The sequence below is a fragment of the Musca domestica genome, unplaced genomic scaffold (assembly GCF_030504385.1).
Source record: "Musca domestica strain aabys unplaced genomic scaffold, Musca_domestica.polishedcontigs.V.1.1 8, whole genome shotgun sequence".
Taxonomy (NCBI): Eukaryota; Metazoa; Arthropoda; class Insecta; order Diptera; family Muscidae; genus Musca; species Musca domestica.
In genome coordinates, this window is record NW_026712409.1 from 11178184 (window position 1) to 11190366 (window position 12183).

The 12183-nt window shown below is 36.7% G+C and overlaps 1 protein-coding gene across 3 annotated transcripts in view; it reads left to right on the plus strand.

The window, feature by feature from the left end:
• Nucleotides 1–12183, plus strand: part of LOC101895123 (uncharacterized) — a 50613-nt gene that overhangs the window by 8682 nt on the left and 29748 nt on the right. The gene's annotated exons all lie outside the window — the stretch shown is intronic.

The following is a 12183-nucleotide window of genomic DNA, read 5'->3' on the forward strand; positions in this document are numbered from 1 at the left end:
GTTCAACCTCGAAGTAGTGACAAAACTAGGGGTGGTTGAAACCCAAAACCATAATTCTTATTCCCTCAAATGGACATATTCCGTTTTATTATACCTTAGGTGAAGATAGAGAAATAACTATTTTGTTGAAGGTCAGATTTCGACCAAAATTCGTTGCAGGATAATTTGAAACGGTGCAGACATGTCATGTGGGAAGGTACTAGCTCCTTTTAGCACCTGACCTAGCACTGATGCACATATTTGGATGTGCAAAGTTGGAGCAAAATCGGGTTATCCTTTCTCTTTTTGTACAGTAGAATATTTTTCTTTTTTTTGAAAATTTCGACCTTTTGTGGGTGAGGTTCCAGAAGGAGTGAACCGAGATATCCTATCTTCACATCAGATATTTTGTTAGTAGTATTGAGATGTGTGAAATTTGAAGAGAATCCGATGCTTATTTCTCGTTTTACGAGCTTTATGGCTATTCCAAATTCTGACCCTTTGTGGGGGCAGGTACCGGAAGGAGTGAACCGATATATCCAATCTCCACACAAGATATGCTGTGTTCGTGGAAATAATGGGATGCGTGAAATATGAAGAAAACGGGATGCTTATTTTGGATTTTATAATCGTGTTTATAATTTTTATCCTTTGGGGGGGAGGTACCAGAAGGAGTCGATCGACATATTCCATCTTTACACCAGATATTGGGTTAAAACAAATATTGTGATGTGTGAATTTTAAAAGACAATCGGACTCTTACACCACATTTTATAAAAGTTATAATTATTCAAAATGTGGACCCTTTTTGAGGGAAGTACTTGATGAAGTGTACCGATATTGTCCATGTTCCCGTCTGACCTAGCACTGTTGCAAATATTAGGATTCGGAAAGCTGGAGCAATATCGAATCATCCTTTTTCTTTCTTTGAAAATTTCAAAATATTTTCTTTGAAAATTTCGACCTTTTGTGGGGGAGGTACCATTAGGAGTGGATCGATATTGGTCATCTCCGAACTTGATCTAAGTTTAACAATAATATTATGATGTGCCAAGTTTGGACCAATTCGGATATTCCCTTCGGAAGTTATCGTGCGCACCAACCACTAAGATAGACAGACGGACGGACGGATATTGCTATATCGACTTCAAATTGCTAGATCGACTCCAAATGTCCTAAAACGGATTTGACCCAAACAGACATATGATCTAAAGCCGTTATTTCGATGAGGCACTAGCCATATGGCTGGGGGTATAAAAAGTACGAAAAATACTAAATGGTACTAAATTTGGGATATGAGGAAGGGATATAGTTGGAAATTGGAATTTTGGTATAAAGGGGGTATAGATATGTAAAGTGGAGTATAGATATGTATGTAGCTTTGGAAATATGTACTAAAAACATAGAAAGTACTAAATGGAACTAAAGTTGGTATTTGGAGAAGACATAGAGCCGGAAATCTGAAATTTAGAAGGAGGGTCTTTAATGGTGTAAAGGAAGGTGTTTCGAATTTTTTGGAAATATGGACTAAAAAAGTACAAAATGGTACTAAATTTGGTATATGAGAAATCTTTGTGTAAGGGTCTCTTTTTGTACATTGGGGTTTAGATATAAATGTAGCTTTGGAAATATGTACATGCTAAAAAACACAGAAAGTACTAAATGGTACTAAATTTGGTATTTTGGGAAGACATAGAGCCGGAAATCTGGAATTTGGAATGAGGGTCCCTAATGTTGTGTAGGATAGACGAACCTAAGGTTTTTTGGAAATTCAAACTATAAGTGCGCCAAAAGTACTTATATTAACTAAATTTGGTACCATTTTGTATAAGATCAAGTTAAAGAAGTGGCTGTATACGGTTTTGGAACTATGTACTAAATTTGCTTCAATTTATTTTTGCCGAAATTGATAAAGCAGCATGTGTTAAGGTTTAATATAGGAAAATGTATTTCTGCAAATGTGTATCGCAAGTGTACCAAAAGTACTAAATGGTACTGAATATAGCATGTAATACAGAAATAGAACTGGAGTTGTAAATTTTGGTATTATGCGTTTAGATGAGGACTAGAATTTGGAAATGTCTAAATAAAATGTTCGTAAAGTACTATATGGTACAAAATGGAAAAGAGGTAAAAGAGTAAATATTGGTATAGGGATCTCTGTGACCCTTTGGATAAGAAGGTGAATTTGGAAACCCTATTTAGAGCATGTACAAATAGTACTAAATGATACTATAATTGGCATATGTGTAGGAATAGAGCTGAACTTATGATTTTTGCAATGAGGATAACTATGGGTCAGAAAAGGAGCAGTTTTTGGAAATGCGTGCTATGTAGTGTACGAAAAGTACTAAATCTAGAATATAGTGTAGGGAAAGAGCTAGAGTTGTGTATTTTGGTATTAAGATCACTTAAATATATCAAATATATGAAATATAATAATATTTAACAAAAATTTAAGAATCTGCCTATACAAATGTACCGATTTTCAGAAATTTATTAGACAGAAAATTACAAGTTTTTATATACGTATGAATTTATCATATATAAGGTACCTATTATTATAATTTATTTCAGTATAATAATAGGTACCTTATATATAATAAATTCATACGTATATAAAAACTTGTAATTTTCTGTCTAATAAATTTCTGAAAATCGGTACATTTGTATAGGCAGATTTTTTAATTTTTGTTAAATATTATTATATTTCATATATTCATTCATGTTGTTCCTATACATTTATTTTCCCGTATACGAAGCTCCTTTTTTATAATCTCATTAAAAAACTTCTGATTTTTCACAACTCGCAACCCTCATAATGCTTTGTCGGTATATCTTTGTCAAGATTTTTAATTAAAATGTTTTTTTAGGTTTGGTGCCCAACAAAAATCATCCACCTACTTCGTTGTTTTTGTTGCTCTTTGATCTACTTGCCCTGTTAACATTTCATGCATTTTTTTTTTTTTTTAGGCGAGAGCAAAAGTATAGCTTAAACAAGCGTGTTATTGCTTTGACTCATCCATTAGTTTTGGCCCATGTGAACTTTATTAATATTAGCAACACGTTCGCAAGTAGTGAAGTGTAGAGCGAGCTACACGCTTAGAGGCATTGCTTTCCAAAATAAAAAACGTTGTCTCCACAAATTTCTTTGTCATTAATAATATTATTATGTGTTGTAAAACATATGCAAAACAATTGTTAATAGAGCTGTAAATGTGGATGGAAGAAATGTTAAACCTGGTGAAGGTGTAGAGGAATTTAACAGGTTGGAAAGGGCTTAGGTGTAAGAGAGGAAAAAAGTCAGACGGGATAAGAAAAAATAGCAACCAAACACTTTTTTCATTACAAATACAATCAAAACCTAATGAAAACTAATGAAGTAATGAAATATTTTTCGGAATTTGTACCTAAAGGGTACCTTGTAGTGTTATTATACCCTCCATCATTCTTTGGAGGGTATATTAGCTTTGTCATTCCGTTTGTAACTTCTCGAAATATTAATGATCGACCCTACCAAAGTATATGTATATTCTGGATCCGCGTAAAATCCTAAGACGATTTAGCGATGTCCGTATGTCGGTCTCTTGTAATCACGCTATCTTTAGAACAAATTGAGATAGAAGGTTAACATTTTGCACACATGTGTATTTTTCCAGTAGGCGGGTTATTTTTGTAAATGGGTCATGTCGGTCCACGTTTTCGTATAGCCTCCATATATCGGTACATCCCGATATTCGGTATTGTCATGATTTTCGCGTCATTATTCACCCGAATCGTTTCAAATTTCGTATTCGAAGTTTTTAAGGCAGGTCCACGTCTTTGTATACATAAAGTAATCTCCCTTTATTCGGTATTTTGATGATTTTAGCAACATTGTTTCAAATTCAGAAACTGTTTCAAATTTCGTGTTTGAAGATCTCAATGGCTACTACAGCCTATGAAAAGAATTACTTATGCAGGCCCACGTCTTCGTATGGGCCCTTAATAAAGGTCATTATTTAAACGATATTTATTCGGATTTTTTTTTTTTTTTTTTTTTTGAAAAATTTCAACTTCCTTCCAAATGGTGGGATGTATTAAAAGTTCCGCCCGGTTCCGCGGTCGTACTAAAAGGTACGACATAGGAAACCACAGCTATTGAGCGACCGATAAGAAAAACTTTTAATCAAGGTCAAGGTGAGTTATGGCGGAATTTTTGGACATGAGTAGGGTACGAAAGGTAATAAAGGGTAAAAAACCGACAGGATAGAACTAAAATTTTGAAATTTTGTACGAGAATCATTCTTTGCGATGCAGGATTTTGGGAATTCATACTTTAAGGATACATTTTAGTACAAATTGTACAACAATTTTATTGAGCACTCATAAAGAGTTATAGCTGTGAAATTTTGAATCAAGGGTGTGATAAAACGCACATTTTGGAACAATCGTACTTTAAGGGAACGAGAGGTACAAAATCGCATAAAATTGTTTTTAAGAGATTGTTTAGCTCTATAATTGAAATTTAGCACTCTACTTGTGTAGAGGTGAGTTATAATTATTCACAATTTTGATCTTTTGTGGGAGAGGCACTTGATGGAGTGGACCAATATTATCCATTTTGGCACCTGACCTAGAACTGACGCATATATTAGGATTTGCAAAATTAGAGCAAAATTAGATAATTGCTTCCCTTTCTGTGCAGAAAATATTTTTTTTTTTTGCAAATTTCGACCATTTGTGCGGGAGGTACCAGTAGGAGTGGGCCGAAATTATCCATCTTAACACCAGACCTTGGGTTAATATAAATATTGGGATGTGTGAAATTTGAAGACAATGAGGCTCTCACATCACATTTTATAAGAATTATAATTATTCAAAATTTTGGCCCTTTGTGGGGGAGGTACCAGAAGGAATGGACCAATATTGTCCATTTTCGCACTTGACCTAGCACTGATGGAAATATTAGGATTTGCAAAGTTGGAGTAAAATCGGAACATCCTTTCTCTTTCTGTGCAAAAAATATATTTTTGAAAATTTCGACTTTTTGTGGGGGAGGTACCAGAAGGAGTGGGCAGATATTGTCCATCTTAACGCCAGACCTTGGGTTAATATAAATATTGCGATATGTGAAATTTGAAGACAATCAGGCTCTAACATCACTTTTTATAAGAATTATAAATATTCAAAATTTTAGCCCTTTGTGGGAGAGGTACCAGAAGGAGTGGACCGATATTATCCATTTCCGCACTTGTCCTAGCACTGATGGAAATATTAGGATCTGCAAAGTGCAATAAAATATTTTCTTTGTCATTTTCAACATTTTGTGGGCGAGGTACCAGAAAGAGTGGACCAATATTACCCATCTCCGAACTCGATCTAAGTTTGACAAAAATATTACGATGTACCAAGTTTGGACCAAATCGGATATTCCCTTCGAGAGTTATCGTGCGCACCAGCCAGACAGACGGACGGACATCGCTATATCGACTCCAAATGTTCTGAAACGGATTTGGTCCAAAGAGACCTAGGGTCTAAACCCGTTATTTCGACTAGGCACGTTTTGACCTATCAAATTGTATATACCCTCTGTAGCCATATGGCTGAGGGTATAATGACACCATGGCCCCTACACTACGTACCTGCCTGTATAACCTCCTCTATGGGAGGAACAGTATGGGAGAGAGGGAGGGTATCTTAGAAATTTGTACAATTGAGGTACGGCAAGTAGTAAATTTCGTATTATTGGTACTGAACCTAAGTATGGTGCTATTAATTTGAAACTTGGAATGAGGATCATTATCGGTGTGTCGGGGATAAGATCAGGAGGTATACGAACGTAATGAATAAAACTGAAAATTCGGTGTGGTTCGGTTGTCTGTTTCATAGTAATTTGGAATTCTCTGCCGCACGTGGTTTTCTGCTCTATATTTAAAAAAATCTTCGAATCTCCTTTTCATAGAAATTTTGACTGTTTGTTTCTTACTAATTTCGGTTCTCAATTTTACAGAATATGTGTTTTCCTTTTTGCAAGGCATTCCCAAAAATCTACTATTTTATGTTTTACAGAAACTTTAACTCTTAATTCAATTTTAAATTTTTTGGTTTCCCGAAAACTTTCTTTAATCTGGTCTTCTCATACCCATACCGCAGTCTTCATTACATAACATTTCTTTACATTTCGATCAATATTGTCTACCGCTGTCCCTTCTTCGTCTTCTCTTAATTGATCGACAACTTCATAGCGGTTGACCTTCACATATTTTCAACATTAATTCCTGTTCAGCTCCAGTGTACTAATTTCCATATGCACTGGGTTAAATATTCCGTTTCATGAATTTCCAATATTTACGATGCTGGTGATGATGCAGCTGATGTTTTCTTCAAAATCGTGAAATGCGATTGTATCGCTGCACTAGGTATGAGGAAAAAAAGGTGCAGAACATTAACATAAAATCTTCATTTAATTACCATTTTCACGGAAGGTATTGACAGCAGTTAACGGGGAGGGGAGGGGAGGGAAGGAGAGGCGAAGAGAGTCACTTGGTGCATCTTCATCAACAAATGCTTTGAGGTGCATAACCCTCACCGGGTGCACCTGTTGGTGATGATGGCAATACATCTTAAACACACTTTGGCCACAACAACCGCATCACCATCATCATCGTCGTCTGGGGGGTTTTATCGGGGCATTTGATGCAAGCCATCATCCACATAAACAATCAGCTAAGCTATTAGCCAAAAACAATTGGAAGCTGTCTGGTGTTTATCTATTGACTCTTAAATTACATTTAATCGGTTTTTGCTAAAAATTTCTTTGGCCTCAACGTCTTCCTCTTTGGGGTTTCAGCACCGTCTTCGTCGTCGACTAAATAAATTATGAATGTTATTTGTATGACCCACCTGACTAACTAACTGACTGACTGACTCAAGCTGCGACTGCACATTATCGCCTAACAGTTCATTAATATTTAATGAATTTCAATCAACTGATGATAGCAATCGACTGGTGCTTCTTACGCTCGATGGAGTCTGGGCGGCAGAAGCAAGAGAAAAAAAAAAACAAAACAAAAACAAACACCGGATAAATAAACATTGGTCTCGGACTAACTAAAACATCAGCAAGTGTTGTTTGCACTACTCGCTGACCAACACCAGCGCCTGCCACTGTCGTGCAAGACATGACAGCTATGTGTAAGCATTGTTTTTTCTTTTCGCTCTCTCCCTCTCCGGCTGAGGCAGGTGGTGAGGTGCCACTATTGTATATTATTTCCTGTGTCAATACAATCCATCACCAATAAAAATTCCACGCCGGACTTAATGCCATTTATTTTAAGATGCCTAAGTGGCCCCATGCATGTGCACAGTGTAAAAGCTTGAATATGGTCTTAAAATCTGGATCTATTATTACGGTTCGGGGTAATAAACATAGACATCATTCAGAATTTTTGTGGCAATAAAAATCAGTCGATAGTAAGGCCGGCCGAACTTTGAGTAACGTCCGCCATTTGGAACGAATTTGGAATTTAAAAAAAAATAAAATCCTTTAAAAATTATGAAAAAACCTTAAAAATACCGAATATATGCCGTTTTATTGGGGACTATACGAAGACGTGGGCCTGCATACACAATTTTTTGTCATAGGATATAGTACCAATTACGAACTTCAAAATACGAAATTTGTAACGACTCCTGTATGTAATGTCCTTAAAATCGTCAAAAAAAACCTAAAATCGGAGGGTACCGTTATATAGACAAGTATCTTCTAGGGGGTGAAGTTCTCCTTGTGTGAATTCTGAGACAATCCCATTGACAAATGGGACCACAATCATCAATAAACCGAATATCGAAATTCTGTGCCAGGGGGCAAACTTCTCAGAAGGAATTCCTTTTGAAGATTTTCAGAAAATTCCATTGAAAAACTTAGTTACGGGTGGGGGGGGGGGGGGTGTACCGTTATACCGATAAGATATGGTGGACCGATATAGTCCATCTTCGAACTTGACCTGCCTGCACACAAAAGACTGCTCTGTGCAAAATTTTAGCTTTCCATCTTAATTCGTTTTGACTCTAGTGTGATTACAACAGACGGACGGACAGGGCTTAATCGTCTTAGAATTTTATGTTGAACAAGAATATACAGGGTGAGATAAAAAAAAACTGCAACAAAGTCAAACGCCATATCTTTTACATTTTTTTTAAATTTTATTGAATGAAAGCAAAAAATGTCGGAATTTCAAGAAATTTTAAAATTAATTTAGGCTTGTACGAATTGGTCACCTTTGGCACGAATTATGACCTTCAAACGGCCAATGAAACCGCCACACGCTGCCCGAATGTTGCTCTGCGGTATTTTGGCCCATTCCCGGCGAAACGCTTGCTTTAGGTGATCGGCATTTTGGTATTTTTTAGTGCCAACATTGCTTTCCAAAATACTCTAGACACAATAGTCCAACGGATTGGTATCCGAAGATTTTGGTGGCCATTTTGCGCTGGGAATGAAGCGAGGAACCTCATTTTGTAACCATTACTGGGGTGGCGCGTGCTGAGTGCGATGGTGCTGAGTCTTATTGGAATGTCCAAGGTCTGCGGCCAAAATGTTTGCGTACCCAAGGCTTAAATACACCTTGCAGGATATTTTCGCGCTAATATTCGGCATTTATTCTGATGCCACGGTCGATAATTACGAGCGTTATGTTATGGCGGCTCACACCATCATCATGGCCGGCGCTTGAGTTCTGGTGGCCAACCGAAAGTGCACATTTTCAGCTGACCTCTTTGACAAGTAGACACGATCATTTTGTTTGTTTACAAACTGCTGGACAACGAATGTTTTTCTCATCGGAGAAAAACAAATTCGGCTGTTTACCACTTTCGGCCAAGCCAAGCAACTCTTTAGCTCTTTTGAGTCTATTTTCTTTCTGTTGCGATGTAAGTTCTTGCACTTTTTGGAATTTCAATGGCTTTACCCCGAGCTCATTTTTCAATAATTTCCGAATGGAATATTGCGATATGTTCAAATCACGAGCCATTTTTCGCCCACTACGACGTGGGTTTCGATCAAGTCGCTTCTTTACATTTCGAACCATTTCTGCTGATGTTGCTGTTTTCTTCCGTCCACTTCCTTGACGTGGGGCAACGCTACCAGTATCACGGTAAAGAGCGATGGTACGAGACACCAAAAATTTATTCACATTTAAATGCTGGAGTGCTCTAACGATAGCCACTTGTGGTCATAGCCCGTCAAATATAAGGAAATCACACTATCACGCTTGCATTCCATCGCGATAAACTTTTTTTCTGGAAAACTCTCACCAAAATGCTTTTGTACGCTTGTAAACAATATAATGAGCTGTCACTGGAAAAATTTTAACAGCTGTCGGACGAGTGGCCTTGAAATGACAGCAGTCTGAAATTGGTTCCAGTTTTTTCATCTCACTCTGTATTTTTTTTTTTTTTTTTTTTTTTGAAAATTTCGAACTTTTGTGGGGGAGGTATCAGAAGCAATGCGCCAATATTGCCCATCTCCGAAATCGAGCCACATCTGATAAAAATACTAAAATGTATCAATTTTGGATCAAATCGGATACTCCCTTCAAGAGTACGAACATCGCTAGATCGATTCCAAATGTCCTGAAACGGATTTGCTCCAAAGAGACCTAGAGCCTAAAATCGTTATTTCGATGAGGCAAATTTTGGTCGTATCAAATGATATGTACCCTCTGTAGCCATATGGCTGAGGGTGTAAAAATTGTTCTGTCGGTGAAACTCATTATTTTTGACTACCACCAAATAATGCCAATTCCTAAATATAATTTTGAATATTTGACATAGTTTTACGATTGAATATTGAATTTTCTTGCCAAATTAATCGATTTCGTTTCACTGTGACAAATGTATTTACATTAATATTAAGTAATTCTTCTAAAAACAAATATTATGCAAATTAAAACAAAACAATGACCAATAATGCGTGTGTTTGTTGTTTCGTTGTCATTTTTAAAATCGTTCCCATTTTGAAGAGGTTATTAACGGTAATTCCAGTCACAAGAAAAGGGTAATGATTGACACGAGTCACAAAAAACAAATACGAAATTAAAAAAAAACCGGTACCAAACATTTTTTTAAATATAAACAACTAAAGCGATCCGGTTACAAAACAACAAAACACTGGTTGCAATAAAATCTGGAAATTAAAAATAAATTAGGTTTCCTAGTAAAGCAATATCTTTCAGAGAAATCTTCAGAAACCAAATTTGTTTATCTGTAATATCCATTGATTTCTAAGCACTGTACAGGGTGAGATAAAAAAACTGCAACAAAGTCAAACGCCATTACTTTTACATTTTTTTTTTTTTTGAATTTTATTGAATGAAAGCAAAAAATGTCGGAAATAGCATCAAATTTTAGAATAAGTTTAGATTTGTTCGAATTTGCTACGAATTATGGCCTTCAAACGGCCAATGAAACCGTCACACCTTGCCCGAATATTCCCCTGCGGTATTTTAGTCCATTCCCGGCGAAGCGCTTGCTTGAGATGATCAACACTTTGGTACTTTTTAGTGCCAACCTTGCTTTTCAAAATACTCCAGACTATTGTGTCCAACGGCCCCCACTATCACCATGGCCAGCGCTTGAGTTCACCACTTTTGGGCCAAGCGAAGCAACTCCTTAGCTCTTTGGAGTCTATTTTTATACTCTTCACCATTCTATGGAGGACATATTAACTTTGTCATTCCGTTTGTAACTCCTCGAAATATTCATAATTGACCCTACAAAGTGTATATATTCTGGAACAGCCTAAAATTCTAAGACGATCTAGCGATACCCGTCTGTCTGTCCGTCTGTCTGTTGTAATCACGCTATCTTTCAAACGAATTGAGATAGAAGGCTTAAATTGTACACACATGCATAGTTTACCAGTAGGCAGGTTAAGTTCGTAAATGGACCATGTCGGTCCACGTTTTCGTATAGCCTCCATATAACGGTATCTCCCGGTATTCGGTATTTTCATAATTTCAGCGACATTATTTTTCGGAATTATTTCAAATTTCGTATTTGAAGTTCGTAATGGGTGCTACAGCCTATGACAAAAATTCTTGTATGCCGGTTCAAGTCTTCGTATAGCCCCCATATAACGTTACCTCTCGATATTCTGTATTTTTATGATTTTAGCGACATTATTTATCGGAGTTTTTTAAAATTTCGTATTTGAAGTTCGTAATGGGTGCTACAGCTATGAAAAAAATTTCGTATGCAGGTCCACTTCTTCCTATAGTCACCATATTAGGGTAACTCCCGATATTCGGCATTTTGATGATTTTAGCGACATTATTCACCGGAATCGTTTCAAATTTCATACTGGAAGATACCAATGGGTACTACAGCCTATTGGAAAAAATTGCGAATGCAGGTCCACGTCTTCGTATAGCCCCCATATAACGTTACCTCCCGATATACGGTATGTTCATGATTTTAGCGACATTATTTATCGGAATTTTTTCAAATTTCGTATTGGAAGTTCGTAATGGGTACTACAGCCTATGACAAAAATTTTCGTATGCCGGTCCAAGTCTTCGTATAGCCCCCATATAACCTTATCTTCCGATGTTCGGTATTTTGATGATTTCAGCAACATTATTCACCGGAATTGTTTCAAATTTCGTACGGGAAGATACGAATGGGTACTACAGCCTATGGGAAAAAATTGCTTATGGAGGTCCACGTCTTCGTATAGCCCCTATATAACGGTACCTCTCGATATTCGGTATTTTAATGATTTTAGCGAATTTTTTTTTATCGGAATTATTTAAAATTTCGTATTTGAAGTTCGTAATAGATGCTACAGCCTATGACAAAAATTTTCGTATGCAGGTCCACGTCTTCGTATAGCCACCATATAACGGTACCTCCCGATATTCGGTATTTTGATGATTTCAGCAACATTATATATCGGAATTATTTCAAATTTCGTATTTGAAGTTCGTAATGGGTGCTTCAGCCTATGACAAAAATTTTCGAATGCAGGTCCAAGTCTTCGTATAGTCACCATCGGATACCTCCCGATATTCGGTATTTTGATGATTTCAGCAACATTATTCACCGGAATCGTTTCAAATCTCGTACTGGAAGATCCAAATGGGTACTACAAACTATGGCAAAAAATTTGTATGTAGGTTCAGATCTTCGTATAACCACCATATAACGGGACCTCCCGATAAT